The sequence below is a fragment of the Fukomys damarensis genome, unplaced genomic scaffold (genome assembly GCF_012274545.1).
Source record: "Fukomys damarensis isolate Sample0158 unplaced genomic scaffold, DMR_v1.0_HiC HiC_scaffold_14, whole genome shotgun sequence".
Taxonomy (NCBI): domain Eukaryota; kingdom Metazoa; phylum Chordata; class Mammalia; order Rodentia; family Bathyergidae; genus Fukomys; species Fukomys damarensis.
Genome location: NW_022900926.1, coordinates 54,364,804 through 54,390,819, shown reverse-complemented (window position 1 = coordinate 54,390,819; position 26,016 = coordinate 54,364,804). Strand labels below are relative to the sequence as shown.

The window sequence follows — 26,016 nt, the reverse complement described above, 5'->3', positions numbered from 1 at the left end:
AAAAAAAAAAACTGTGACGTAAGAGACCAAAAATAACTGCTAAATAAAAACCCACACAGCAATGATTTATTGTCCAGTTTTTCTATACCATTTGATGTCTTTAATTTTTGGCAACCAACCAAAAACAAGGGTGCTGATACCACTCTGCATGTCCCAATCTCATGCATGCCAGTACAAATAACACCACACTAATTCATTTGAAATAAGCAAGCTTTAGACCAGTGGTGGTGAACCTATGGCATGCATGATACAGCAGGCTGTTTGTATTATTGAAAGCTCAGTTATTCTGTTTTTCTTTTAAGGTATGAGTTGTTTTTCCTAAACTTAAAACCTCAGCCTGGGCATAATGGCACATGGCTGTAACCCTATCACTCAGGAGGCTGAGGCAGGAGGATTGCCAAGGAGTTCAAGGCCATCCTGTGCTACACAGTGAGTTTAGAGCCAGCCTGAACTACAAAGCGAGACCCTGCCTCAAAAAAACCAAAAAACAAAACAAAACAAAGACAAAAACGTAAACCTCAGTATTTGGGTTTAATTGCAGTGTTGGCACTTTGGGGTTGCAGTTTGGGCACTCAGCTCTAAAAGGTTCATCATCCCTGCTTTAGATTGTTTTTGCTTTGGCTCCCAGCTTCACAAATGGAATTTAGAGTACGACAACCCTTGATTTGACAACAGTCATGGAATAAAAGCCATATGTTCATGAATAGAAAACATACAGATTTTAGATTTGAGGCCCTAGGGTTCATTTACTAAGTAAATAATGTTTCCACGCATCCATTCACATCTTACACACAAAGCTTTGGGATTGCTGCTTTCTGACAATTTATAAACCAGACCAATTTCTCATTATATGTTGAAGCCAAGTCCAAATATTCTGATCAGGTCAAGAACCTTCTCCCTATAGCTGTAAAAGAGCCAGAATAGAAATCAATAATTTTGAGACTAAGTGAAATTAACACTACTTTTCAAATGATATTCAGTGTAACAATATACTGGACATTCTTTCAGGTTAAAAAAACAACAAAAAAATTCTAAAGGTAACTGATATTAAAATTCCTGAGATGAAAATACCCTTATGAATTCTGATGATAATTATTTGGGACCACTATACAATCTGAACTTTCTTCTGTACCTCAAGCTAGTGAAAGTTTGTGAGACAGGAAAAGAAGAAAGAATAAAAAGGAGTTGAATGAATTATGTAGCATCACAAATTGGGCTAGAGAAGTTTGACATATGAATGTTCCCTCCCATGCCGCCTTTATGTGTAGCATTGTAAATTGACCATTTTTAAGCCAAAGTCTAATCACTAAGTAGACTGACAGTGCCTGGAAACTGTTTAGAAAAACCATTGGTAACTAAAAGTAGAAATTCCATATGACCCAAATATCCCCCTCTTATGTATCTTCCCAAAAGAGTTAAAATCATCATATTACAGGGATACACACATGTCCATATTTATGCAGCACAGTTTCTAGTAGTTAGGTCTTGGAAACAGCTTATAAGTAAATCAACAGGTGAATGGCTATGTAAAATGTAGTATCTATACATAATAGAGTACTACACTGCCACAAAAAAGATAAACTTAAGGCATTCATAGGTAAACGGATGCAACTTTTTTTTTCTTTTTTTGGTACCAGAGATAAAACTCAGAACCTGTGCTTGCAAGGCAGGTGGTGGAACCCCTGAACTAAATCCCCAGCCCATGGACGCAACTTTTTTTATTTAATTTTCTTGGTACCAAGGATTGAACTCGGTATCTTGTACTTTCAAGGCAGGCACTGGAACCACTGAACTAAATCCCCAGCCCAACAACTTTAGAACATAATGCAGGGGCTGGGGATTTAGCTCAGTGGTTCGGTGGCCTGCCTTGCAAGCGCAAGGACCCAAGTTCAATACCCAGTACCACAAAAAAAAGAACATAATGTTAAGTGAAATGAGCCAGACACACAGGCTCAAATATCACGTAGTTTCTCTTATATGAAAAACACTATATGTATCTATATATAGATAGATATAGATATGTATATATATAAATAAATAGCAAGATGGATAATAAATAGGAAGTAGGGGAGAAGTCAAATTACTTCCCCAAATCACATACTCTGTTGTTTTAAAATATTTCAATAGATATGCTAGTTTGTCTCATTTATACTAAAAATTAATTTTTATTCATTAAAAAGAAAGTTTGTATTATCTGTCCATTATAAGAATTTTTTTGAGGGGCCGGGGATTTAGCTCAGCGGTTCGGTGGCCTGCCTTGCAAGCTCAAGGACCTGAGTTTAATCCCCGGCACCAAAAAAGAAAGAATTTTTTTGGATTCAGTCTTGTATTGAGTAACTTCTCTGAAGATAATGATACAAAGTATAATAACTTGTTATTCTCATTATGTTTGGTTATGAAAATGCTTTACTTTTTCATAACATAAAAAAAGAAAAACCGTTGGTAACATGCCACATTATCATACAAAATAATGTTATTGTACTTGTTTAATGTATACTCTGCTTCTAGCACACTATCATTTCCTGACAGACTTAAAATTAGGTAATCCTTGAAAGACAAGAGGAAAGATAGAATCAGGTGTGGTAGTAGTGTAAGCCTGTAATTCCAGCATCTGGGGAGCTCAGGCAGGAAGATCACAATTTCAAGCCCAGCCCAGGCAACTTAATGACATAACAAGACCCTGTCTCAAAAATAAAAAGAGGTTGGGTAAGTAGCTCATTGCAAAAGCCCTGGGTTTAATCCCCAAGTACACACACACACACAAACACACACAATGAAAGAATAGAATGAAAGTTTGAGCACAGATTATCGGCCAACCAATTTGAGTTTCTAAGGGTAGGTAGGAATAGAAGAGTTGGCTCCTACCCTCAGGCAAGAAGAAAGGGGTCTACAAAAGTACAACAAAGTCCAGATGAGTGACCTGGGCACTACAGAATGTGGAGGAACACTGCCAATGCAGGACATGGTAAAGAATGTTGGAGCAGAGAGTATCCATCTCAGATTCCAAGATGGGTTGGATTTTTCTGGAGCAGGAAGGATGGTAAGAGGTGCTGCCTGATAGCTGGGCACGGTGATGCATGCCAGTAATCTCAGCACTCGGGAGGCTGAGGCAGGAGGATCACCACAAGTTTGAGGCCAACCTGGGCTACACAGAGAGACCCTGTCTCAGAAAAAAAATGTGCTGCCTGCTCAAAAAATGGCAGGCTACTCAGATCAACAAGGTTAAGTTTACATTCAGGGGCAGCAACTGATAAGACTCAGAAATTCATCTGGGGTCCAGCATGAAGAGGCCTGAAGAAGCTAAGAAGGAAATTTCAGGCAGGTAAACAGCACAGTTACCCACTCCTAAGGATGACTGGGCGATACTAAACCACTGGCTGCTTGCTGGGACTTCCGAATAAAAGGAACTTGACTTTGGAAGCAGGAAAAGCTCAGCAAAAAGAGCTACTGCAGCCAAGGTATGGGCCACAGTTGTGAATTAAAGTAGTGACTACAAATAGTGGTATCTATGATGAAATATCTTCTACCTGCAACCTCCCTAATCAGCTCAAGACAAAGGCGAGGTTATTATATGAGACTATGACTGCTAATAATATTTTTGCATTAAGAATTTTACTTTAATAGCACATTTTGTAAACAGGCAGTCCCTATGCATTCTCTTCTCTGCAATTTACTTTCAGGCTAAGTACAGGAAGGTACAAAAGTAATCAACAGTTCTCCTAAAGAAAATCCAAAAGCCAAGAGACAGCTCTAGTGTCTCATTAGGAAAAACAAGTGTCAGACCTTAACCGCTATTTTTAAAGTAGAAAATAAGCAGGCCTATAAATCAGGGATGGGTGGGTAGAGGAGTGAGGGGATCAAAGTGGGAAAAAGAGGAGCTCAAAGAAGAAAAGAGGAGCAAGGAAACAAGTCTGTTAATACAATTTTTTAGAAAATGATATATCACAACACCATAAAAATTAAATGGCCATAGAAGTACTACGCAGGGAAGCTAGAAAAACCTATAGACTATGTTCAGACACTTGAAAAGATTAAAGTAAAAGATAATTATTTTTTAGCACACTTCCAAAACTAGGGCATAGCTCAGTGTTAGAACACTTGCCTGACATGTGAAAGGCCCTGGTTGGAACCACAGTGCTCAAAAAGAAAGAAAGAAAGGAGGTGGGGAAGGGAGGAGAGAGGTGGGGAAAGAGGGGAGGGGGAGGGGAGGGGAAGGGAGGGAAGAGGGGAAGAAAAAAAGAAAGGGAAAGGGAAAGCCAAACCAAGCCAGATGTTGTGGTCCTTGCCTGTAATCCCAGCACTGTACAGAGAGGTTAAGGCAGCAGCAATGCAAATTCTAGTCTAGCCTGGGCAACTTAGAGACTGTGCAAGACCTTTTTTCAAAAAATAAAAAGGACTAGGCATATCGCTGGGTGTGAAGGTCTTGGGTTCAATCCTTAGTAACACGCACAAATGCATAACACACGATTGCAGGTAATGCAGACTATTTCATTAACCTTTGAGTAAAAGCAAAACAAAAACAAACCAGAGAGGTAAGATAAAAACCTTCATTATCTATTAGGTAAAATGGACATTTTTTTAGGCTTCCTTGGTCAGAACTTCTGATATCTCTTTAGAGTGAGATGCCAAATTATTATTTTTTTAAAGGTGAGCTGTAAGCTGTACGACCCAAAGCCATACATGGTTGGCATAGATCACCTATGGTTTTGGGGAAGTTTTCTTGCTTGTCAGCAGTATTTACTAGAACCCCTGGAGGGAGCTTTCAGTAGGTAAGGGAGCCTGAGACAGAGGTGGAACAGGAGTCTCACTGCTTTAGAAACTCTGTCAGTGGATCAGGAGTGCTTGACAGCAGTTTTAAATTCTAAAATGTACTACTCAAAGGTACTGGTAAAGTTTTGAACTGCACGCCAATGGAATTCACTGCAGCTCCAAGTCTTACAAAAATATATGCTTAAAATAAATACATACTCATGTTCAAGCCTCAAAATGCTGCACAAATAATGCTTCCTCCAACACAGGCAACACTGGACACTTTCAGAGGTCAAATGAGCAAGAGGCTGAGTGACAATGATCGGCCCTACACAGGCCAGCCCTTGTGATCCTCTCCAAAGAGAATCAGTGAAGCAGAAATGTTTTGTAACTGTTCTGGTCTTTTGAAGAATCCCATTTTTCAAATCACTGATTGTATCATGACACTGAGCACTATGAACTCAGCTCTAGAACCTTTTGTGGTCCTTCTGACCTTCCATCTGCAGGTTTCATCTTGACTTCTCATCTAGCTACACAGGAGTTATTGATAAACACAGCACATAAACACTGTGGCTGGTGTCTAAATACTGAAATAGTGCCTGGCAAATAGTTAAGGGATCTCTTGAGATATCATAGGTATGACACTAAAAAGGTCATATAATTTCTAGTGGGGATGAATGAGCCATATTATTCCAATAAAGCTAACTCCAAAAATTATATCAACTCACTAGCAAGTACTTGGTATACTCAGCGGGAAAAATTGTCCCTATTTTTTTAATAAATAATATACTTTATAATATTATAAGTATCATCTAATTTGTAAATTTTCTCTTAGACACCTCATGAAGCTTAATTGGCCAACCTTAGTTTAACAAAGTTGTTGAAAGTTTACTTGAAAAAAATTAATAAAGTCAATCAACAGCTTTTATAAATATCTTATGAGTTCATAATTTACAATTAGGTGGATATTTGAAAAAATATCACACAAGAAATTCACAAGCATTTCACACACATAGAAGAAAAAGAAATACCAGAGCTAAACCCCTTCTTTAAATCAAACAATAATAAAACAAGGATGATAATTGCAAAAAAAAAATAATAACACCAATGTCTTTAAGAGTTCTACCTATTCTATCTTCCAGCAGATTTAGTGTTTCCATTTTAATATTTAGATCTTTGATCTATTTTGATTTTAGTTTAGTGCACAGTGAAAACTATGGGTCTAGTTTTAATCTTCCAAATGTGGAAAGCTAGTTTTTCCAGCATTACTTATTAAAGAGGCTATCTTTTTTCAGTGTTTGATTTGGCTCCTTTGTCAAAGATAAGGTAGCTGAGTGTGTTTGGAGTTGTTTCTGCATCTTCTAATCTGATCCATTTATTCTTAGGTCTGTTTTTTGTTTGTTTTGCCAGTACCATGCTGTTTTTATTACAGTAGCTTTGCAGTATAATTTCACGTCTGGGACTGTAATGCCCCCTGCCTTGCCTTTGTTATCCAGAACTGCTTTTGCTATTCTAGGTCTCTTCTGGTTCCAAATGAATTTTAGATTGTTTTCTCTAATTCTGTGAGATATGCTATTGGTATTTTGATCAGTATTGCATTAAATCTGTATAACAATTTTGGAAGTATAGCCATTTTCACTATATTGGTTCTTCCTACCAAAGAACAAGGGATATCTTTCCATTTTGTGATATTTTCTTCAATTTCCTTTTTCAGAGTTTTATAGTTTTCAATATAAAGGTATTTTACTTCCTTTGTTAGATTGATTCCTAGGTATTTCATTTTTTGGGATGCTAATGTGAAAGGTATTGTTTCCCTAATTTCCTTCTTAGTGAGTCTGTTATTTGTGTACTTTGAATGTTGACTTTTTTTTTTTGTACCAGGGATCAAACTCAGGTTCCTGTGCTTGTAATGCAGGTGCCTGAACCACTGAGCTAAGTCCCCAGCCCCTTGAATGTTGACTTTGGACCCAGTTATGTTACTGAATTTAGTTATTAAATCTGGAAGTCTTTTGGTGGAGTTTTTGAGGTCTTTTATGTAGAGAATCATGTCATCCACAAATATAAGACTATGGGGCCAGGGATGTAGCTCAGTGGCACTGCACCTGCCTTGCAAGCACAAGGTCCTGAGTCCGATCCTCTATACCAAAACAAAAAACAAAAAACTTTGAGAACAAAACCCCAATCACACAGAAAATATCACAAAGATCACAATGATATATGCGCACCTATGTTTATAGTGACACAGTTTGTAATAGCTAAAACTTGGAAACAGCCCATTTTCCCATCAATTGGAGACTGGATAAAGAAGATGTGGTTTTTCTATAAAATGGAATACTGCTCAGCCATAAATAATGAGAAATTAGATTCATTCATAGGAAAATGGATATATATTGAGGATATACTCCTAAGTGAAATAAGTATGTCACACGTGTAAATACCGAATAGTTTCTCTGGTGTGAATAAACTATAATAGTACATAAGATCCTAATGAGATAACTGACAATATGAAATAGGATGAAAAGGGCTAAAGGTGTAGGGAAAGTGGGAAGGGGAGGGGAAAGGTAATAAGGAAAAAGAAAAAAATAGGAGAAAATGGAAATAAAATGTTCATAAATGGGGAGGGGAGGAGGGGGTGAAGGGAGGCCAGGGACAAGGGGAAAAAAATGAGAACCGAGACCTGTCATGTAAAGGTACAAGATCCCAATAATGAAAGTAATTGTACTGTATACCTAAAATGTGCCAAGAAACTCAATGAGGAAAAAAAAAGAAAATATCACAAAGATTCAACAACTGGGATCTCATCTTATTAAAAAGCTTTTGCACAACAAAAGAAACCACCAACAGAATAAAGAGACAACCCACCAAGTGAGAAAAAATTGTGCTAGCTGTTCCTCAAAGGATTAATATCTAGAATATATAAAGAATTCAAAAAAATTAGACTCTCCAAATTTAAATACTCAGTCCAAAAATGGGCACCTGAAATGAATAGATACTTCTCAGATGAAGAAGTAGAAACAGCAAATAAATATAGGAAAAAAATGTTCAACATCAGTGGTCATTCAAGAGATGCAAATTAAAACAACACTGAGATTCTATCTCACTATGGAAAGAATGGCTATTATCAAGAAATCAACCAATAATAAATGCTGGTGGGGCTATAGGGAAAAAAGAACCCTTCTCCAGTGTTGGTGGGTGTGTAGACTGGTGCAACCACTGTGGAAATCAGAATTGAGATTCCTCAAAAAACTAAAAACAGGGTTCTATTCAACGCAGCTCTTCTATTTCTTGGTATCCTCCTGAAAGAATTAAAAGCATCATACCACAGTGATATATGCACACCCATGTTTATAGCAGCACAGTTTGTAATAGCTAATTTTTTTTTTTCCTGGTACCAGGGATCAAACTTAGGACCTTGTGCTTGTGAGGCAGGCACAGTGCCACTGAACTTAATCCCCAGCCTGTTGTAATGTTGGAAACACCCCAAAAGTCCATCAACCAATGAATGGATAAAGAAAATGTGGTTTTATTTATACAACAGAGTATTACTCTGCCATAATGCTTGAGACATTTCTAGTTAAATGGATGCACCTTGGGACCATACTCAAGTGAAATAAATTGGACACATATGTTTAAATATTGCATTTTTTCTCTGTTGTGAGAAATTGAAAGTAGAAATAAGGCCCAAAATGTATAAAAGATAGTGGGAAATGGAAGAAGATGTTCAAATGAGAAGGGGAACAAAGGAGGGTGGAGGAAAGGAAGGTAAGAAGGGACAAGGAAAAATGTGGAAACAATTTTTGTAAACAAGGAAAGGAAGAAGGGTTGAAGGGTGGGGAGGAGAATGGGAAAAAAAGCAGCAAGATCTATCATGTACAGGTACAAATTCCTTATGATGAAAGTTATCACTATGTATATCTAAAAACGTACCAATAAAAAAATACTGACAAGAGAAAAGAACAAACTCCCACACATTGCTGGCAAAATTTTCTGGAGGACAATCCAACAATATGTGCCAAAAACCTTAAAAATATAAATAATACTTATTGATTCAGCAATTCCATTTTCTTCAAGGAAAGTACAGTGGACCCTTGACTCATAAACTCAGTTCACAAGGGCTGGTGGTAACTCAGATTGGTTGTAAGTCAATACAGCTGAGGTCTGGATGTTTACCTGGGTACACACTATAGATAACAAGAGGCAGATAAATCTTCCTTTAACCTAATTAACCCAAGTTGTTCCTATGTCAGGCCAGTCATAACTTGAGGGTCCACTGTAATCTGAGGTGTAAAATTAATATGCAAAAAGCATCACATGTAAGAGTGAAAAAGTAGAACTACATGAAACTTCAGCAATTTGGAAACAAGCTTAATAAGCTGATGGTTAATCAGCACAATGGTTCTATACATGACATTAAAAACTGAGTGGTATGAGAAAATGCTCATGATACACTACTAAGGCAGAAAAGTTACAATATAACAAGGAGTATGATCTCAATTTTCTACATAAAAAACAGAGAAAGGAATGGATCGATATAGTAACATGGGTTGACTACAAGTAGAAGGTTTGGTGGTGTTCACTTTCTTCTCTGATCATGTCGATATCTACCTTTCTATAATATACACTAATTTGGGGGCTAAATGTGCATAACAACCTAAAAGGGTGAACACTATTATTATCTCCATTTTAAAATAAAAGAAACAGGAACAGCGTGACTATATATAATGGAGCCAGGATTTTTCCTAATTGACCTAGCTCCAGATCTAGTTATTAACCACTGCAATGATAGAAATTTTAAAAATAATTTATGGCTGGGGATATAGCCCAGTGGTGAATGCTTGCCTAGCATGTGAGAGGTACTGGGTTAAATCCTCAGCACCAGGAAAAAATTGATGCAAAAATAATTTAAAGCAAATGAAAAATAACCTATAAAAATATGCATTACATGTTCTGAAGAGAATCTGAATGGGCTGGACTTTTCAGGACAAATTCAGAAAGTGAAATTTCTCTCCTGTCTTATCAGGTTGTATCTTTTTATTTGTTTCACTACAATTATCTGAAAATTCATCTATTTCCTCCATTTTCCCTCCTTTCATTACAAAGGAAGATATCATTGAAATTTCAGGCTGTATATGGCAAAATCTCCCACTCCCCTCTCAGCTCTCCCAATTTCCCTGCCTTTAGAAGCGAAGGTGGGGGCGGGGTTGTAGATCAGTTGTAGAGAACTTGACTAGAATTGGTATAAAAGCTAAAGAGGGTCTCATCAAAAACCCCTCCCCACCAGGCGTGGTGGCGCACGCCTGTAATCCCAGCACTTGGGAAGCTGAGGCAGGAGGCTGTGAGTTTGAGACCAGCCTGGGCTGCATAGTGAGTTCCAGGTCAGTCTCAACTACATAGTGAGACCCTGTCTCAAAAAACCAAAATAAATAAATTAATTAATTAAAAAAAACAAAACCCTCCCAGATCTATGCAGACTCACAATCTAGGGAAAAACAAACAAACAAACAAACAAAAAACAACCCTCTCAGATCTATGCACACTCACAATCTAGGATAAAAACTTCCCAACAAAAATGTATACTGTTTTCTTCTAAGAAAGTTACAAGGTAGTTTAGATGGAAGTTTTTGGAAAGGTGTTATTAAAATACAAAAGACAAACTACTGAAGGACACAAATGAATAGGCAAGATCACAAGATCTTTTCCTGTGTATCATGTGACATTCCTGCTCTGACTTTCAAACAAAAGCCTGACAGATGTAAGTGCTTGTAGATAACACACTCTTGCTGCCATGAGATTTCTGTAAAGGGGCATAGAGGATCAAGTTGCAAGGGACTAAGGAAATGTTTTCTGTATCTTAGAGGAAAAAAATATTACTAATCAGTGAGCAAGCTCCAGCCACCTGTTTTCCTGAAATTGGACATTTGATCAGATTAAAATGAAGTTAAATTCCACACTGGGGATTTAGCTCAGTGGCACCACACCCACCCTCACAAGTGCAAGGACCTGAATTGGATCCCCAGTACCAAAAATAAAAATAAAAATAAAAATAAAATTCCTACCAGTGGAAGGATAAATTTAGACTACCTGATAAAATATCACCACTAATAATGAAATTATCTTATTAAAGAACAATCATAGATTTTAATTTCCAGCACTAAAAACAGTTCTCCCCTACAGTTCATAAAGGAGTATACATTCTGTTATTCCAGACCTTACCAAAGGCAAGACTACTGAACGGCTGTGGTTTTAAACCTAACGAATAAATTAGAGAAGTTGATTCATATTTCTAGTACACAGCTATACATTGTTTTTTTTGTTTTTTTTTTTGCAAAAGTGAACTCAACAAAAGATTGTCTTACCAAGATAGATTAATTAGGATAAGCACCTTCAATGGTAAAGATTTATCAAAAATGAGTTCTACATTTTTGTAAAATAAGATTATGCTAAATAAGTTTCTATATATTCTTTGAAAAACTCATAAGATCTCCAATTTGATGAAACACTGTGTTAATATAAAATTATTCAAAAAGTATGGAATGAACCTTAAAAATATGCCCATATCTTTCACCCAGTAATTTAATTTCTAGTAATCTATCTTAAAAAATTAAGTGAGTACAAAACATTTATGTACATAGCTTTGGTATATTTTTAAAATTTATGTTCTACATGTTTTCTAAATGTCCACTAAGAGGAAATCAATATAATTATTGCATGTCCATGGAAAATATTTTACAGTTATTAAAAATTGTATTTTTAGATTGGGGTATAGCTAATGCTAGAGTGCTTGCTAGCACTAAAAATAAATAAATGGCTCTAATAACTTAAGAGATCTGTTTAACAAGAAAAGTCTGTTACAGGAATTTTCCAAAAACAATCTTTCATTGTCTTTCCCAATAGACCTTGTTCTGTCGCTAAAATGAAATGCTATATATTAAATATAAAAGAACGCAGACATATGAAGCCCAGTCAGACCAATACCTAGGATACTAGTATTTCATAAGCAATCTAGTTATTGTAATTGGTCACTGTGATTCTGCCTCTTACATGGGTTAGGACTGCTGTGCTCTTTAGCATTTACCATAAAGAGTCACTTCACTTCAGTTCTCTACCTTGAAGCACAGAGACATCTTTGTTTCTAAGGCAGACAGAATTCAACAAGAAGCTTATATTACATGACTTTAAAAATTATTATTCATCCATCTCTGCTACACATTTCCATAAACTTACTCTGCAAAATAGCCCAATCCCAAAGGGACAGAAACACCGCAAACCCCCTTAGCTTTATTTTTAAAACTAGCAGTGTCTAATGTGCCTGTGAAGGAAGTAAAGCAGAAGATAAACATATTCATTTTAAAACATTTAAAAGATATGCCCATACTGTATGTGAAATTCAGTATAACACCTACTCAATTTATTGGACAAATTTGCAGAGGTCTAAAGATTCAACAACATCACTTCAAATATTCTATTCACAAGAGTCTGGATTAAATGTTGCATTTCTAAAGCCATTAAAGTTTAAACATTTTGTAAATAGGGAAGGGTGAAGTGGGTGAAGGGAGGGCAAGGGAATGGGAAAAAAATAAGAACCAAGACACATCATGTAAAGGCACAACATCCCAATGATGAATGTAACTGTACTGTTTACCTTAAATGTACTGATAAACTTAACAGAAAAAACAAAAAATTAAGCTTATTTATTTTTGGTACTGGGGATTGAACTTGGGTCCTTGCGCTTGCAAGGCAGACCACCAAACCACTGAGCTAAATCCCTGGCCCATAAAAGTTAAGTTTAAACTAAGTACAGTACACAAGTGTTTATACTCTCAGGATGTTTTAATAATGCTTCAAATTTTTCCTTTATAAATGAACCCAAAACATCTTCATTTAATTAAATGATTCTAAGTTGCTACTAGTGAATGAGGACTGTTAAAAGTACAGTATTTTAGGGCCAAGGATTTATCTCAGTGGTTCCAGCACCTGCTTTGCAAGTGCAAGGACATGAGTTCAATCCCCATTACCAAAACACAAACAAACAAACAGTATTTTAAATCTTGGCCAAGTTTGTCAGTGCCTATCTGTAATCCCAATACTATAGGAGGCTGAAGCAGGAGGAATGCAAGTTTGAGTCCAGCCTGAGCAATTTAGTTAGACTCTGTCTCAAAACAAAAAATAAAAAAAAGGACTGGGAATGTAGCTCAGTGCAAAGGCCCTGGGTTCATCTCTAGAACCATAAAATGAGGAGGAAAAGGGTGGGGTGAACAGAGGAGGAAGAGAGGGAGAAGGAGAAGGAAGAAGAGGAAGGAGGAGGAGAAGGAAGAGGGAAAAGGAAGAGGAGGAGGAGGAGGTTTTTAAATCTTGGAGTTGGAGATTTAGCTCAGTGTACAACATGATTAGCATATGTGAGGCCCAGGGTTCTAGCTATAGCGTGGGGAAAGTTAAAATGAGGCCATCAGAGTGGGCCCTCATCCAGTCTGACTGGTAACCTTAGAATATACAGACAAATATATTCAGTATGCACTTAAACAAAGGGAAGGACTATCTGAGTATACAGTAGGAAGGTGGCCGTCTGCAAGGAGCCAGGCCTCAGAAGAAACCAATCCTGTTGATACCTTGATCTTGGACTTGTAGTCTCCAGAGCCATGAGAAAAATGCATTTCTGTCAATTCAACCCTCCATTCTGTGTCTAGTGGACTAATGTAGATTAAAAAAAAAAAAAAAAAAGACATTAAGCCAGGCATGGTGGCTCACACCTGTAATCCAGCACTCTGGAGGCTGAGGCAGAAGGATTGCTGTGAGTTCGAGATCAGCCTGGGCTACATAGTGAGTTCCAGGTCAGTCTCAACTACATAGTGAGACCCTGTCTCAAAAACAAACAAACAAACAAACAAAGACATTAAAAAAAATTTGAAGATCAACACTAAACCCTGGTGTCTAAAGATGCATACCAGAATAAGGAAGTGACTACTATACAGGTTAGAATCATGTAGACAGGGCTGGGGGTGTCAGTGCCAGAGAGCACTTGCCAAGCATAGGTGAGGCCCTGGGTTCCATCTCCTGCACTGTACAAACAAAAAGGAATCATACAGGCCTTCTTCACTTTACTTAGTTCCTGTATGCACAATTTCAGTTTCACAGTTTAAATTACACCATTTCTCTAACAACATGATTTAAATTTCACTCACCATAATATATTATCTTTTGAAAAGCAGCATAAAGTGCAAGCTTAAGGCCACAAACAACTTTACAATTAATATATGTATATCATGATCACTGACCAATCATAACGCTTCCCTCAAAGCTGTCTGTGATTGGTCTCCTCACCTGTTACACAGTTCAACAGATAGTAAAACAAATACTACAGTATCTGTGTTACCTCCTAGTCTTCTGCTGATGGACTCACTTAACATTTTAAGAAAATGAATGAAAAAGAGGAAACTAGCTAACAAAGATGAAACAATGAAGTAAAAAGTGGTAATACTGGAAGTAAAATTTGAATGGAAGGCGAAGAGTTACAGGAGAAATATCTGACCATGGGAATGTTGGCACTGCCACCACTTAAATACCCTAGATGTGCACTCAGAGGAACTTCACAGAGAATTTATTGACATATATGAGAAAAATAGTTGAGATAAATGATATAAGCAAAAACTCCTCATTGAAGGAACTCTTGGAGGCACTTCACAAAACTGAGAGCATGAAGGATAAAATGTTGAAAGTTGATTTAAACTTCAAGGAAGTGTGAATATTCGAATATTCATCAAGGCATACCAAAGATGCTTGCTGTGTGTCCCAAGTTATAAGGTAAGAAAAAGAAGACAAGCAATGTTCAAACAACCTTTTCACAAAGAATTAAAGCAGCTTAGTTATCTATGCGTATGTTTGGTTTCGTGTTTTTGTTGTATTAGGGACTGAATCTAGGGCTTTCGCATGAGTTATATCCCTACACCTTTTTTATTTTGTATTTTGTGACAGGGTCTTGCAAAATCAACTAAATTCCCCAGGTGAATTTGAATTTGTAATCTCCAGCTCAGCCTCTCTGAGTGCTAGGATTACAAGCATGCACCACCATGCTTAGCTCTAAAAGTTTAATTCTCAATGTTGCTAATGTTTTAAATGACAGTGTACTACATTTTACTTTTTTTTCATTTCCCTATATATGTAGGCATAAGAGGGTTTTTTGTGTTTTGATAATAAATTGTAAAGATTCTTAGCCAGGCACAGTGGGGCATAGCTGTAATCCCAGCTATTCAGGAGGCTGAGACACAAGGGTTGCTTGGGCTCAGGCATTCAAGACCAGCGTGATCAATACAGTAAGACCCATCACAAACAAAATGTGAAATACAATAAACTTAAAGGTCCCAGAACAAGGGCAGTTTTTCACTGGTGTTAATGAAGTTTATGAGGATTTCAGCCTGCACCATCTTTTTTATACAGCCACAATAACAAGAAAGCCAAAGACTGCCCGTGGCTAGTTTTGAAGGCAGAGGGGGCTTTATGACTGGGAAGGGACACAGGCAGGAGCTTTTGAGATGACTGGCAAGTTCTATTTCCTCACCAGAATGGCGGTCAGGAGGGTATTTACATGTTGATTATTTGTAAAGTGAAAACAATGTCGCTGTGATTTGAATCCATGGGAGTAAAGGGAACAATCAATGTAGACCAGCCTCAAATACTGGGCCAGTGGTCACCTTTCTAAGAGAAAAGAAAAATTCAGCCACAGAAGTAGTAAAGGTACTTGGCAGAGGGCACAAAGGCTGCTGTCAGACATGATATCAGAACCCAGGCCTTGCTGGCAGCCTGGCCTGCTCTCCTTTCTTTATAGCTTGCCAGCCTTTCATCAAACAGACTTGCCATACGGGCATCTTCACTGTCTATTTGCAAGTGAGGTAAATCAGCCAGGTTTGAATGTGGAGGCCTGGGTTTTCAGATGCATTCTTTAATGCTAACCACAAAAAGAAAAAAAAAAGAAAAAGAAAGATAGAGGTCAAAACTGGGTCACCAGTCTCAAAAAGAATTTATTAAAAATGTTTTTCAGGTAGAGAAATTTGGCTTCATGGAAAACAGTAAGACATTCTGCCTCCCTGATTCTAGCTCAACAATACACTCAGCCTTAATAAATGTCTTTCGTTCTGTGGGGCTCAGGCAGCTCTGCTGCGTATTTATGATATCTGAGTAGTTTACAATCAACACTTGGCCTTTCCATCTACATTTAGTACTGTACATAACATTTTCCCTCTCACTTAAAAACACTAATAGCCTCTGATGTTACTTTTTAATACAGAATTCATCAAGTATCCCATGGCTTCTATCTGCTTTATGTTTGGGGAATACGTTCTCATTCTGAACACATTGTTCACTAATATTAAAAAGAAGTATGCCTAATGTAACTTGGATATTGACTTCTATCCAATTTGGTTGGCTAGTAAATTCAGAGCATACATTAAATGTTTTTTAAGATTCATTCTTTTACTCTTAAAGTAAATGTCTCTGACATTAAGAGAATTTCAAAAAGGTTGAGGGGTGGAGGATGTAATAAGAAACTGCACAGAAGTCCTGGGGCAAAACTGGGTACAATATTTTATGTCCTATTTTCAGATGCATAAAAACATGCATTTTAATACAACCAGTAAATTGAAGCATGATGTTGCTATTTTCTGATTCTTTACTAAAGAAGAATATAAATTTGTCTATTTGGGATTTTAAAAGATGGATGCACTGAGCACCAAGACAACTAGATTCTGGTATATCAAAATAATAACCAAATTTTAAGATGCAAGTTATAAAGACATAAGAAAATGAAGGCTCATTTTTTTCAAAATGTCCCTCTCTCTAGAATTTAGTAACAGCAAGGAAAAACATTCTGTCATCTAAAGATGAATAAGATCCATTACACAATTTGGAGGCAGGATAAATGATTTAGAGCTACCAATAGAAGATGGTTGTTTATTTAGAAAATGTTTGCAAATACATTTTTTCAAAAATATCTCTCCCTTCCTAACAATGATGGGCTCTTTGAAAGATGTGCTTTAAATTTTAGTAATTCTAGTTATATACTGAATATCATGGGGACAAAGAGAGTTCATTATTTGAGAATCCTTTAATAGTCCTATATGGGAACTTTTAATTCTCCATTAACAAGCATTTTTTAAAAATCAGTTTCCCTAAAGGAAGGTATCTAACTGTAAGTCCTTCGTTGGATGATAAGTGTTTATATTTTAAAGTACAAAATACCCTAATTTATACCCAAACACCCAGATGTTATTTCAGTATGGTAACAAAGATACAAAACAATTTAAAGAATCTAATTGTTATTGTTTGTTTTTGTTTTGTTTTGTTTTTCTTTTTATTGAGTTTATTGGTACACTCTAGGTATACAATACAGTTACATTCATCATTGGGATCCTGTACCTTTACATAATAGGTCTTGATTCTCATTTTTTCCCCTTGTCCCTGCCCTCCCTTCACCCCTCCTCCCTAATCCTTATTGTTTTTACGGTTCTAAAAATGAAACAGAGGGCCTGGTGTATCCTAGGCGAGTGCTTTATTACTCAGCTACATGTCCAACCTTGATCCTCAGTTTTAAAACAGTGGTTCAAATAACATGTCTTTTGATTCTTCAGGTTTTTCTTGTTTTATCTTTAAGTTTTGAGATTTTAAAAAACTTTTGATCCAGACTTTTTCCAGACTGCATAATAATCCAACCTTCAGGACTCCAGTACTGTTCATTACTGGTTTTGCAGCTCTTCCTCAAGTTTTTGAACAACATGTGGAGGAAAACAAAGGCTTCAGTAAGAAAGCAATTAATTCGATATCACATAACCCCAGATAAAACATTCTGGAGATTAAGGACTTCACAACTAAACAACCATCCATTCTTTTCTTTTCTTTTTTTTAACAACCATCCATTCTTAAAGTGCCTATAAAGCACAGGACTTAGGTTCTTCCTCTCATCGTAACTTCTACTATTAACTTTTACCTTGATTTTTTTTAAAGCCAACTAACCAAGGGCAATATTGCTAATTTTAGCTTTAAATTGCTCTCTCTTAGCAACAAGAGGTGTACTGAGTTCCACTGTAAGTATGTCACATTCGCTAAAGTCCCACAGCCAACTTTCCTGTTATTTTTCTATTTGGAAGCAAAGTAGCAGATGTCTGCATAGGTAAGCTCAGGGAGAAAATAATTTGATTTATAGGATAATGCTAATGCTAATGCCACTGGGCATTTCCCTCTTGGTTCCCCTACTAAGTAGACTGTTTCAGTGCTGGTTGAGACAAGAAGCATATCTAGAGCTGCCAGACAAACTATTTTTAGGGCACTGAAAACAAGTTGCCACAAATCCTGAATAATTTAAGTGTGGACCACAGGCTACTTGCATTAGAAGTTGGGGTACTTGTTAAGTGTGTATTTTCTCAGACCTACTGAATCAGAATCTAGCAAATGAAGCTGGCAATCCCTAGACAACTCTTAAACATGCTAAGTTTGAAAAACACTGGTCTAAGGAAACTAATAGGAGAATGGACAGAAAGTTGATGAGAAGACAAATTTAGTAATTTGCTTAAGATCATTTAACATTAAAATCGTTTTAATATTATATCATGTAGGTTTTATTATTCCCATGAAATAACAGTAAATTACAGAGATTAAGGAGGTTCTACTGAGGACAAGTTATTCTCAGTATTATACTAATTGTATATCTAGTAAAGTGGTCAGCAAACTTTTTCCTGTAAAAGAACAGATTGGAAATGTATTTAGGCTTTGTGGGCCATGTAGTCTCTATTTCACTACTCAACTGTCTCTGTACTGTAAAACCAGTTGTAGACAGAAGGTAATAGAATGAGCATAGCTGTGTTCCATAGAACTTTATTTACAAGAAAAGTAGTATGCTGATTTGCCCCATAGCTGTTATTTGCTGACCTTTCATCCAATAATTTTTCTTCTTTGCCCTGCTGAGGACTGAACAAGGGCCTTGCATATTCTACTGTAATTTTTTTCCAGTGCTGGGATCAAACTCAGGGGTCCACACATGTTAGGCACTCTACCAATAAGCTATACCCTCTAACATATCTTTAATTCCAATGAAGGGTAACAGAATATGCCACTTGGCATAAGAATATTTTAAGCTGAAGGTAACTAAGAAGCAGATTCAAGAAAAGTTATCTGCCCTTCCTCTGCCTAAAAGCAGGACATAAATTTACAAGTGTCCCTCCTGCCCTCTCAGCCAGCAAGGACATTTAACTTTACATATATTCTTATCAGCCTAGAGATGACACCAGAGGATTCTACATATCAGACTGGACCACTAGCCTTTATTTACCACTAGTTTCCATACATTTGCCTTCCAACAGTTTGCAAGTCCTAAGGACTTAAGGTCTTTTTCTTTTGTGTTGTAGTTTCTCTAGAAATGTATTGTTCTGTGTTGAAGATGATAGGTAAGTCAGAGTTCTAAGCTCCTCCTCCTCCTCCTCCTCCTCCTCCTCTCCTTCCTCTCCTCCTCTTCTTCTTCTCTTCTCCTTCTTCTTTTTCTTCTTTTTTTTTTGATACCAGAGATTGAACTCAGGACCTTGCACTGTCAAGGCAGGTGGCAGCAACAACTAAGTCAAAGCCCCAGCCCCTCTAGGCTCACTTTCTGAGAATTACTCCTTCTCTGACTTTACTCCCATGTATGTATGTATGTATGTATGTATGTATGTATGTATGTAGATATATATATATATATATATATATATATCAAGTATTACTTATTCCTCTCTTACACATACACAGGAACCATGAAATATGACAACTTTTTAGAAAATTGTGACTTAAGGCCTGGAGATATAGCTTAGTGATAGAGTGTTTGCCTAGCATGTTTAAATCCCTGAGTTCTATCCCTAGTTCTGGGGAGGGGGAAAAAAAAACACATATGCCATTATCTAAGACATTATATATATATATATATCAGTTACTTTCTCATTGCTGAAACAAAACACCCAAAAGTAAGACAGGAAAGGTTTATTTGGCTCAGTTTGTAGAGGTTTCAGTCAATAATCAGCTGGTTCCAAGGTAGGATGGCTTCAGAGGGTTGTTGCAGAGGAGAACCAGTTCAGGGCAAGCAGCTGATAACAACAGCAAAAGCAAGCAAACAAGGGAACTTAACAACGCCTTTCTGTCCCTTTTTTCTTATCCAGACTACCAGGATAGGGCAGGGCCAAACCAATCAGTGTGCTGGTTTAGTAATCACACACCCTTAATCCCAGCATCACAAACTCTAGTTTCAGCCACCTCTGAAAAAGCCACCCTATGAACACATGAGGTTTTGGGGGACATCTAGACCCAAACCACACACACACACTCATATATGTATGACTTAAAAGATGACAAATAATCAAGGTATAGCAGCACAGGCCTGTAGTCCCAGATGAGGTAGAAACAGCTTGAGCCCAGGAATTCAAGGTCAGTCTAGGCAACATAGTCAGACTCATATTCATATATTCATATATATAAATTTGGGCCTTTTTCTTTGATAGACCAGCTCAATCCTAATTATTAATGGATAAATGGAACATTACTGTAGCTGACATACATCACTTAAGTTTCTCCATGATTAACTGGATATTGGGATGTTTCATATGATTTTCTTCTAATCCGTCCATAGGTCCCATTTGTAGCTGTCAGATGCTGGGGACAGCCAGGATGGTGCCCTTCTAGCAACAAACTGACTTCAAATGAAAAAGATAAGGAGACACAAATTTTACAAGTTTAATCTCTCGTAAAAGCAAGTAAGTAAAAATGGCACATACATTTTGTGATTATGTAATACATTCCACAGCAAGGATTTTTTGTTTTGAAAGGCAAGTTTCACACTAACCTACTGCCAGCAGTTTGAAGTTGCTTTAAACTCTTATGATAATATTCAAGAAACCATTAAGACATGCACATTCTTGTCCTTTGCTAATCTTCCTCTGCTTCATCTTTCTCAAATGTACAATTCTCTACATGGTTGGATGACTGTGAATAAATTAAATATGCCTCATTCCCTAATAAATGTTTGAACCTAGATGGCTTAATATCACTTATATTTGCTCGGATAGCAATTATGATACAGTTATTTCCTGTACAAAGGTCTCATCCACACCTTACACTATAAAGACATAACATCTCTGTGTGTGTGTTTGGTCATTTGGTTTGTTTGGAAAATCAGAAACACATTATACGAAGCCAGCTACGTTCAACTGACTGGTAAAAATACCAGCCTGTTTGTTTAAAAGATGGTTTCCTGTGCACCAAAGAGGTTCTTCCCCTTCTACAGTAGGACTATGTTCATAAACAGTTTGGAGATTCCCAGCCTTCTACAATTCAGGCAGTGCCATGCAACAGGCTCTGGCTAATGGAATGGGAACACAAGCGATATGTCAATGTGGAATGCCTCTTCCATTGACTCTTTCCCCTTGTAGTGACTTTGGAGGCCACTTGTTGAAGATGGTAGCATTACAAAAAGAAAGAAATCTTGATCCCTGAGTCATATGCAGGAAAGGTGTCCATCCCGGAATGATTGAGGCTTTGTGTGAGCTAGTGATGAGCTTTCACTGGGTAAGCCATGTTGACTTGGAAATGTTTGTTCCAGCAGATACTCTATCTTAACTGAATATGCATCATTTCTGAGAGGATTTCTAAGATTAATACAAATTTTAATATAAATCATATGTATAAGAAAAGCTTGAATGCAGGCCTGATGGTGCATTCTTCAAGTACCAGCTCTCAGGGAGGGTGACACAAGAGGATCATGAGTGTGAGTGTCACCTGGGTAACTTAGTGAGAATTTGTCTCTAAATTAGAAATTAAAAGGGCTGGGGATGTAGCCCCTGGGTTTGATCACTTGCACCAAAGGGGTGGGGGAAGGGATCTTGCAAATTGCCATTTTTATCATTTTGGATGAGTAAATAATCAGTCTCAGTAACTGGAAAGCCCTATTTATTAAGGAAATATTAACATATTTTCTAAAATATAAATACCGTTGCTTCCCTAAATCACTTAAACTACTAAACAATGTAGAATGTATTATGTATTGTTTATATACTATATATTTATGCTGTATAAACCAAAAGACAATCTTAGAATTAAATTTGCTCTCCCTAAGGGGCTGGAGCAGTAGCTTGCCTACCTGGCAAAAGGCCCTGGTTTGTTTGGGCACTGCAAACAAAAAAACAACTAAAGTAATTTTTTCCAGTGGTAGGGATCAAACTCAGAGCCTTGCACATTTTAGGCAAGTTCTCTGATCTACACTCCACTGAAATACCACTGAACTCCAGTGCCAACTTCAGTCATTAGTACCACTTTCATGTGTTTTCCACAGCTCTGTATCTCACAGATTATTACTCCATATTTTTCTAGAACTTGAGCAAAGTGGGGAGAGATGTGCCAGCTATGAGGCTGACTGCACAGACTAGTTCCACATTTGCCCAATGGGGGATTCCAAATGTATTCACCTGCAATTTCTGGCCCTTGGGGAACGGAACCTGGAATTTTCGGCATCCAGGTGAGGGGCCAGAATATCTGAGGGAAAAAAGAATTGCTCAGGCTTATTCCAGGTTTGAGCAGGTAGGAGGAAAGAGAACCGAAAGGGGCTAACATGCCCAAGTGAAGGAGCCTGTCACGGGTGGGGAGAGCTCGGTAAACCATGCTTTTCAGCGGTGCCAACTAATCTTTCTTAATTAGGGATCCATGAGAAGCCGAAAAAAGCTACAGAACTTCTTCCCCTTCAGACATACATATGAACGGTAGCTCAAATATTTAATTTCAGGATGCTCTTGGAGCCTGTGTAGCTCACAGGATAATGATCAGGATCCAGTTTACAGGATCACCAATGAATCCTAGGTGAAAAATTCCTACTTTAGTAGAAGACTTAGTGGCTGATTCTCAGTGATGTACAGGAATCCACAAGTAGATAACAAAGATACTTCCTATAAGAGAAAACACAGCTATTGCTCGCATCTCTTCCCCCTAACTAGGGGTAAGGATGTGAGAAGGAGAGGCAATGTCATTCTGGTTTTCTGGTCACCCTGCACTGTTACTAACCTCCGTGCCTTGATACAGCCCAATAAAAGGATATCACCAACAACTTTATTTTACTTTTTAAATTTTGACTTTGAAATAATATTAGTTTCACATACAAGTTGCAAAAATAGTACACAAATCCCCACTCCTGGCAACCACTGTTCTACTTTCTGTCTCTACGAATTTTACTACTCCACATATGGAACTTCATATAAGTAGAATTATACAGTATTTTTGGGGGGATGACTTATTTCACTTGCCATAATGTCTTCAGGCTAGAGTATTATTCTGAATCTCTTGACTGGGTATTTGGCAATTGTAACAAATTTACAGGGGCAGCTAGGACATGACAATTTCAGTGGCAACAGAGTCAACTAAATGTGATGGATCTTGCTGAACCCATTGGAGGTAATTAAATTTCAACATCAGATCCCATTACATCCCTAGTAGTGACATCACACCTTTGCAAAGCTGGGTTTTCAGTGCTTGCTGTGACAAAAAGCAAGCCCTGTGGAAAAATTAACACAGAACAGGAAATGAAGAGTGGCAGTGCCCAATATATTCACAAGATTAGAGTAGTACAGACAAACACATCCTGTTAATAATTGAGATTATTTAAGAATAATATAAAGTATTTTTCCTCTCCATTTATATGCATTATTTTTCAAATGGCATCTATGTCAATAGGAAATAATTACTTAGTTGTTTCCACCTGACGCTTCAACCTACAGACATGGTAAAAAAATTATCCAGACATCAAGGGCTCCAGGAACCAAGTCTAGGAATGTTTACTTAAATGAGAAGTCAAAGAGTTGTGCAAGATCACTGGACAGAGTTGTGTGATCTTGAATAAAAAATATAACACAAGCACAAAAACCAGAAAAAGAAGAATTTGAGTTAAAACCATTTTTAGCGGTCACTCTCAGTCAGCTTAATCCTTCAAATCTCATAAATACCCTCTGGATAATTTGTGTATTAAAAAAACTCTCCTAAAACACATATGCACAAATTACTGTTTTCCCAATCCTTAAGCATTCAAACAAAGCTTTTAAAATTAGAGCTTCCAAGCTATGCTTGAAGAGACAGAGCCTCCATGACACAGACAGAACACACCTATGGAGTCTGCACCAGGGGAATTGGAGCAAAACACCTTGAAGACAGGGACTAGGCCATCCCTGCACAATGAGACCTAAAGGTTTTTGTGGGGCTTATATTCTACTTTCAATACCTTGCTGGGCTGGGGATTTAGCTCAGCGGTTCGGTGGCCTGCCTTGCAAGCGCAAGGACCTGAGTTCAATCCCCAGTACAAAAAAAAAACAAAAAAAAAACCTTGCTTTTAACTTCAGAATGCGCCAGGTTACAGTGGAAATCCTTGTTTGGGAACATCCCCTTCTCAGAGTTTCTTATTTAAAATATATGTGAAAAGCAAGGGAAAAAATTTAAACCCACACAAGATCCAGAATAGTGGTTGCTTGCGGGATGGGGTAGAAGTAAATGGAAGACTCATCACCCAGGGGGTGATGCTTGGGTGTATGTTCGATCGTTCTTCTTGAACCTGTACCTGTAAGTATCATACTTTTCCTCTCTATGGGACAGAGGGGGCCGGGAGTTGCAAGTGAGCCTTATCACTAAGCTGAGTTGTATCACAAGCAGTTTGCTTTGGTTTGGAGTATATGCTACTTTGGAGGGGCTAATGGACTTAATGGGAGGCTAGAGTTAATTTTTGGCGTCATTATGAGTAAGGAATTAAAAAATTAGCATTTTAAAATCAACCTCAATTTTCATTTGCTTGAACTATGCAACTAGTTGTTTTCTGGTCTCTTTAGTTCCTCTTCACCTCTCATATATTTTTTTAAAATTTCATTTTACTTTATTTATTTTTGATGGTACTGGGGATTGAATCCAGGGCCTTTGCACTGAGCTATGTCCCCAGCTCTTTTTAATTAAAAATTTTTTTTGTTGTTGTTGTTTTTGTTTTTTTTGAGACAGGGTCTCACTATGTAGTTGAGACTGACCTGGAACTCACTCTGTAGCCCAGGTTGGTCTCGAACTCACAGTGATCCTTCTGCCTTAGCCTCCCGAGTGCTGGGATTACAGAATCCTTTAAAATTTTGAGACAAGGTGTCACTAAGTCACTAAATTGCCCAGGCTGGGCTCTAAATTGGGATCCTCCTGCCTCAGCCTCCCAGAATGCTATTATAGCCCTGTATCATCAAGTCCAACTTCTCCATGCCTCTTCCAACCCCCTCTGCTTATTTATGGCCTAGAAGGCAGAAAACTTACGATTGTAATATGTTTTCCCAACTTAAAAAAAATTCTTTATTTACCACATGCTGAGCACACACTAGGAAGACATAGGATGTTAAACACGGAGAGACACAACATTATATGCAGGAACAAAGTTACTATTGCTATTTTAAGGATGAGAACAATAATGGGTACTTACACCTTGGGACCACCTTGGACACAGGTGTGTTTGTCTTAATTCCCCAAGTTGTTTCCATCTACCATGACCTAAAAGACAGGTTCACAAAAAGGATGCCTAACACTCAAAGCACGACAGCAAGCATTTTGCATGCACCATTTCACTGAATTTCCACAGCAATACTTCCAGGTTTAAAGAAGTGGGCTTCTGAAAGCCACACGCCTAACAAGTGGCAGCATTAAGATCCAATCCTACGACCTACCGCTAGGGAAGCAACTCTTCCCAACACTCCCACCCAGGCCAAAATTGATCTCCTCACCACCAAGTGAATCTTCTCATCATTATGCCTCAGGGAAAACACTTCTGACTAGCTTTACAAAATTCAAATCCCTCTCGGATCACAAACAACGCTTCACTTTCCCTTCGGCCCCCTACATCTCCGGAAAGCGCCCCTCTTAAATCCCCAAGGCAAAGTAAATAAATTGATGCTTGAGCTCGACCCAGACCACATGCTCCAGGTGTTGCCATTCACGTAGGCTTTACAGAACTGGGGGTCGCAGCCCCTGCCCCTTCACAATCCTCCAAGGTGTGGGGGGCAAGGTCCGTGCTGCCCACACGTCAGCGCCCAGCCAGGTCTCCTAGCCTTGCCCGCAGACCGAGGCGGGGAGGGACACCTGGTGACACCCCCCACCGCCACCACTAGTTTCTTCAAACTCCAGGAGCTCACTAAGGAAAGAGGGGGACGAGCAAAGAAGAGAAAGTTCTCTACCCACACCCGCCGGGTCCAAAGTTTCACATCCTAGGGAGGCAGC

General features: G+C 37.9%; 1 protein-coding gene across 1 annotated transcript in view; it reads right to left on the bottom strand.

The window, feature by feature from the left end:
• Positions 1 to 25,242, bottom strand: part of Ankrd6 (ankyrin repeat domain 6) — a 189,734-nt gene extending 164,492 nt beyond the window's left edge. Inside the window, exon 1 of the mRNA XM_033763384.1 lies at positions 25,226 to 25,242. The gene's annotated coding sequence lies outside the window, so the exon portion shown is untranslated. The remainder of the gene's footprint in view (positions 1 to 25,225) is intronic.
• Positions 25,243 to 26,016: the final 774 nt, after the last annotated feature.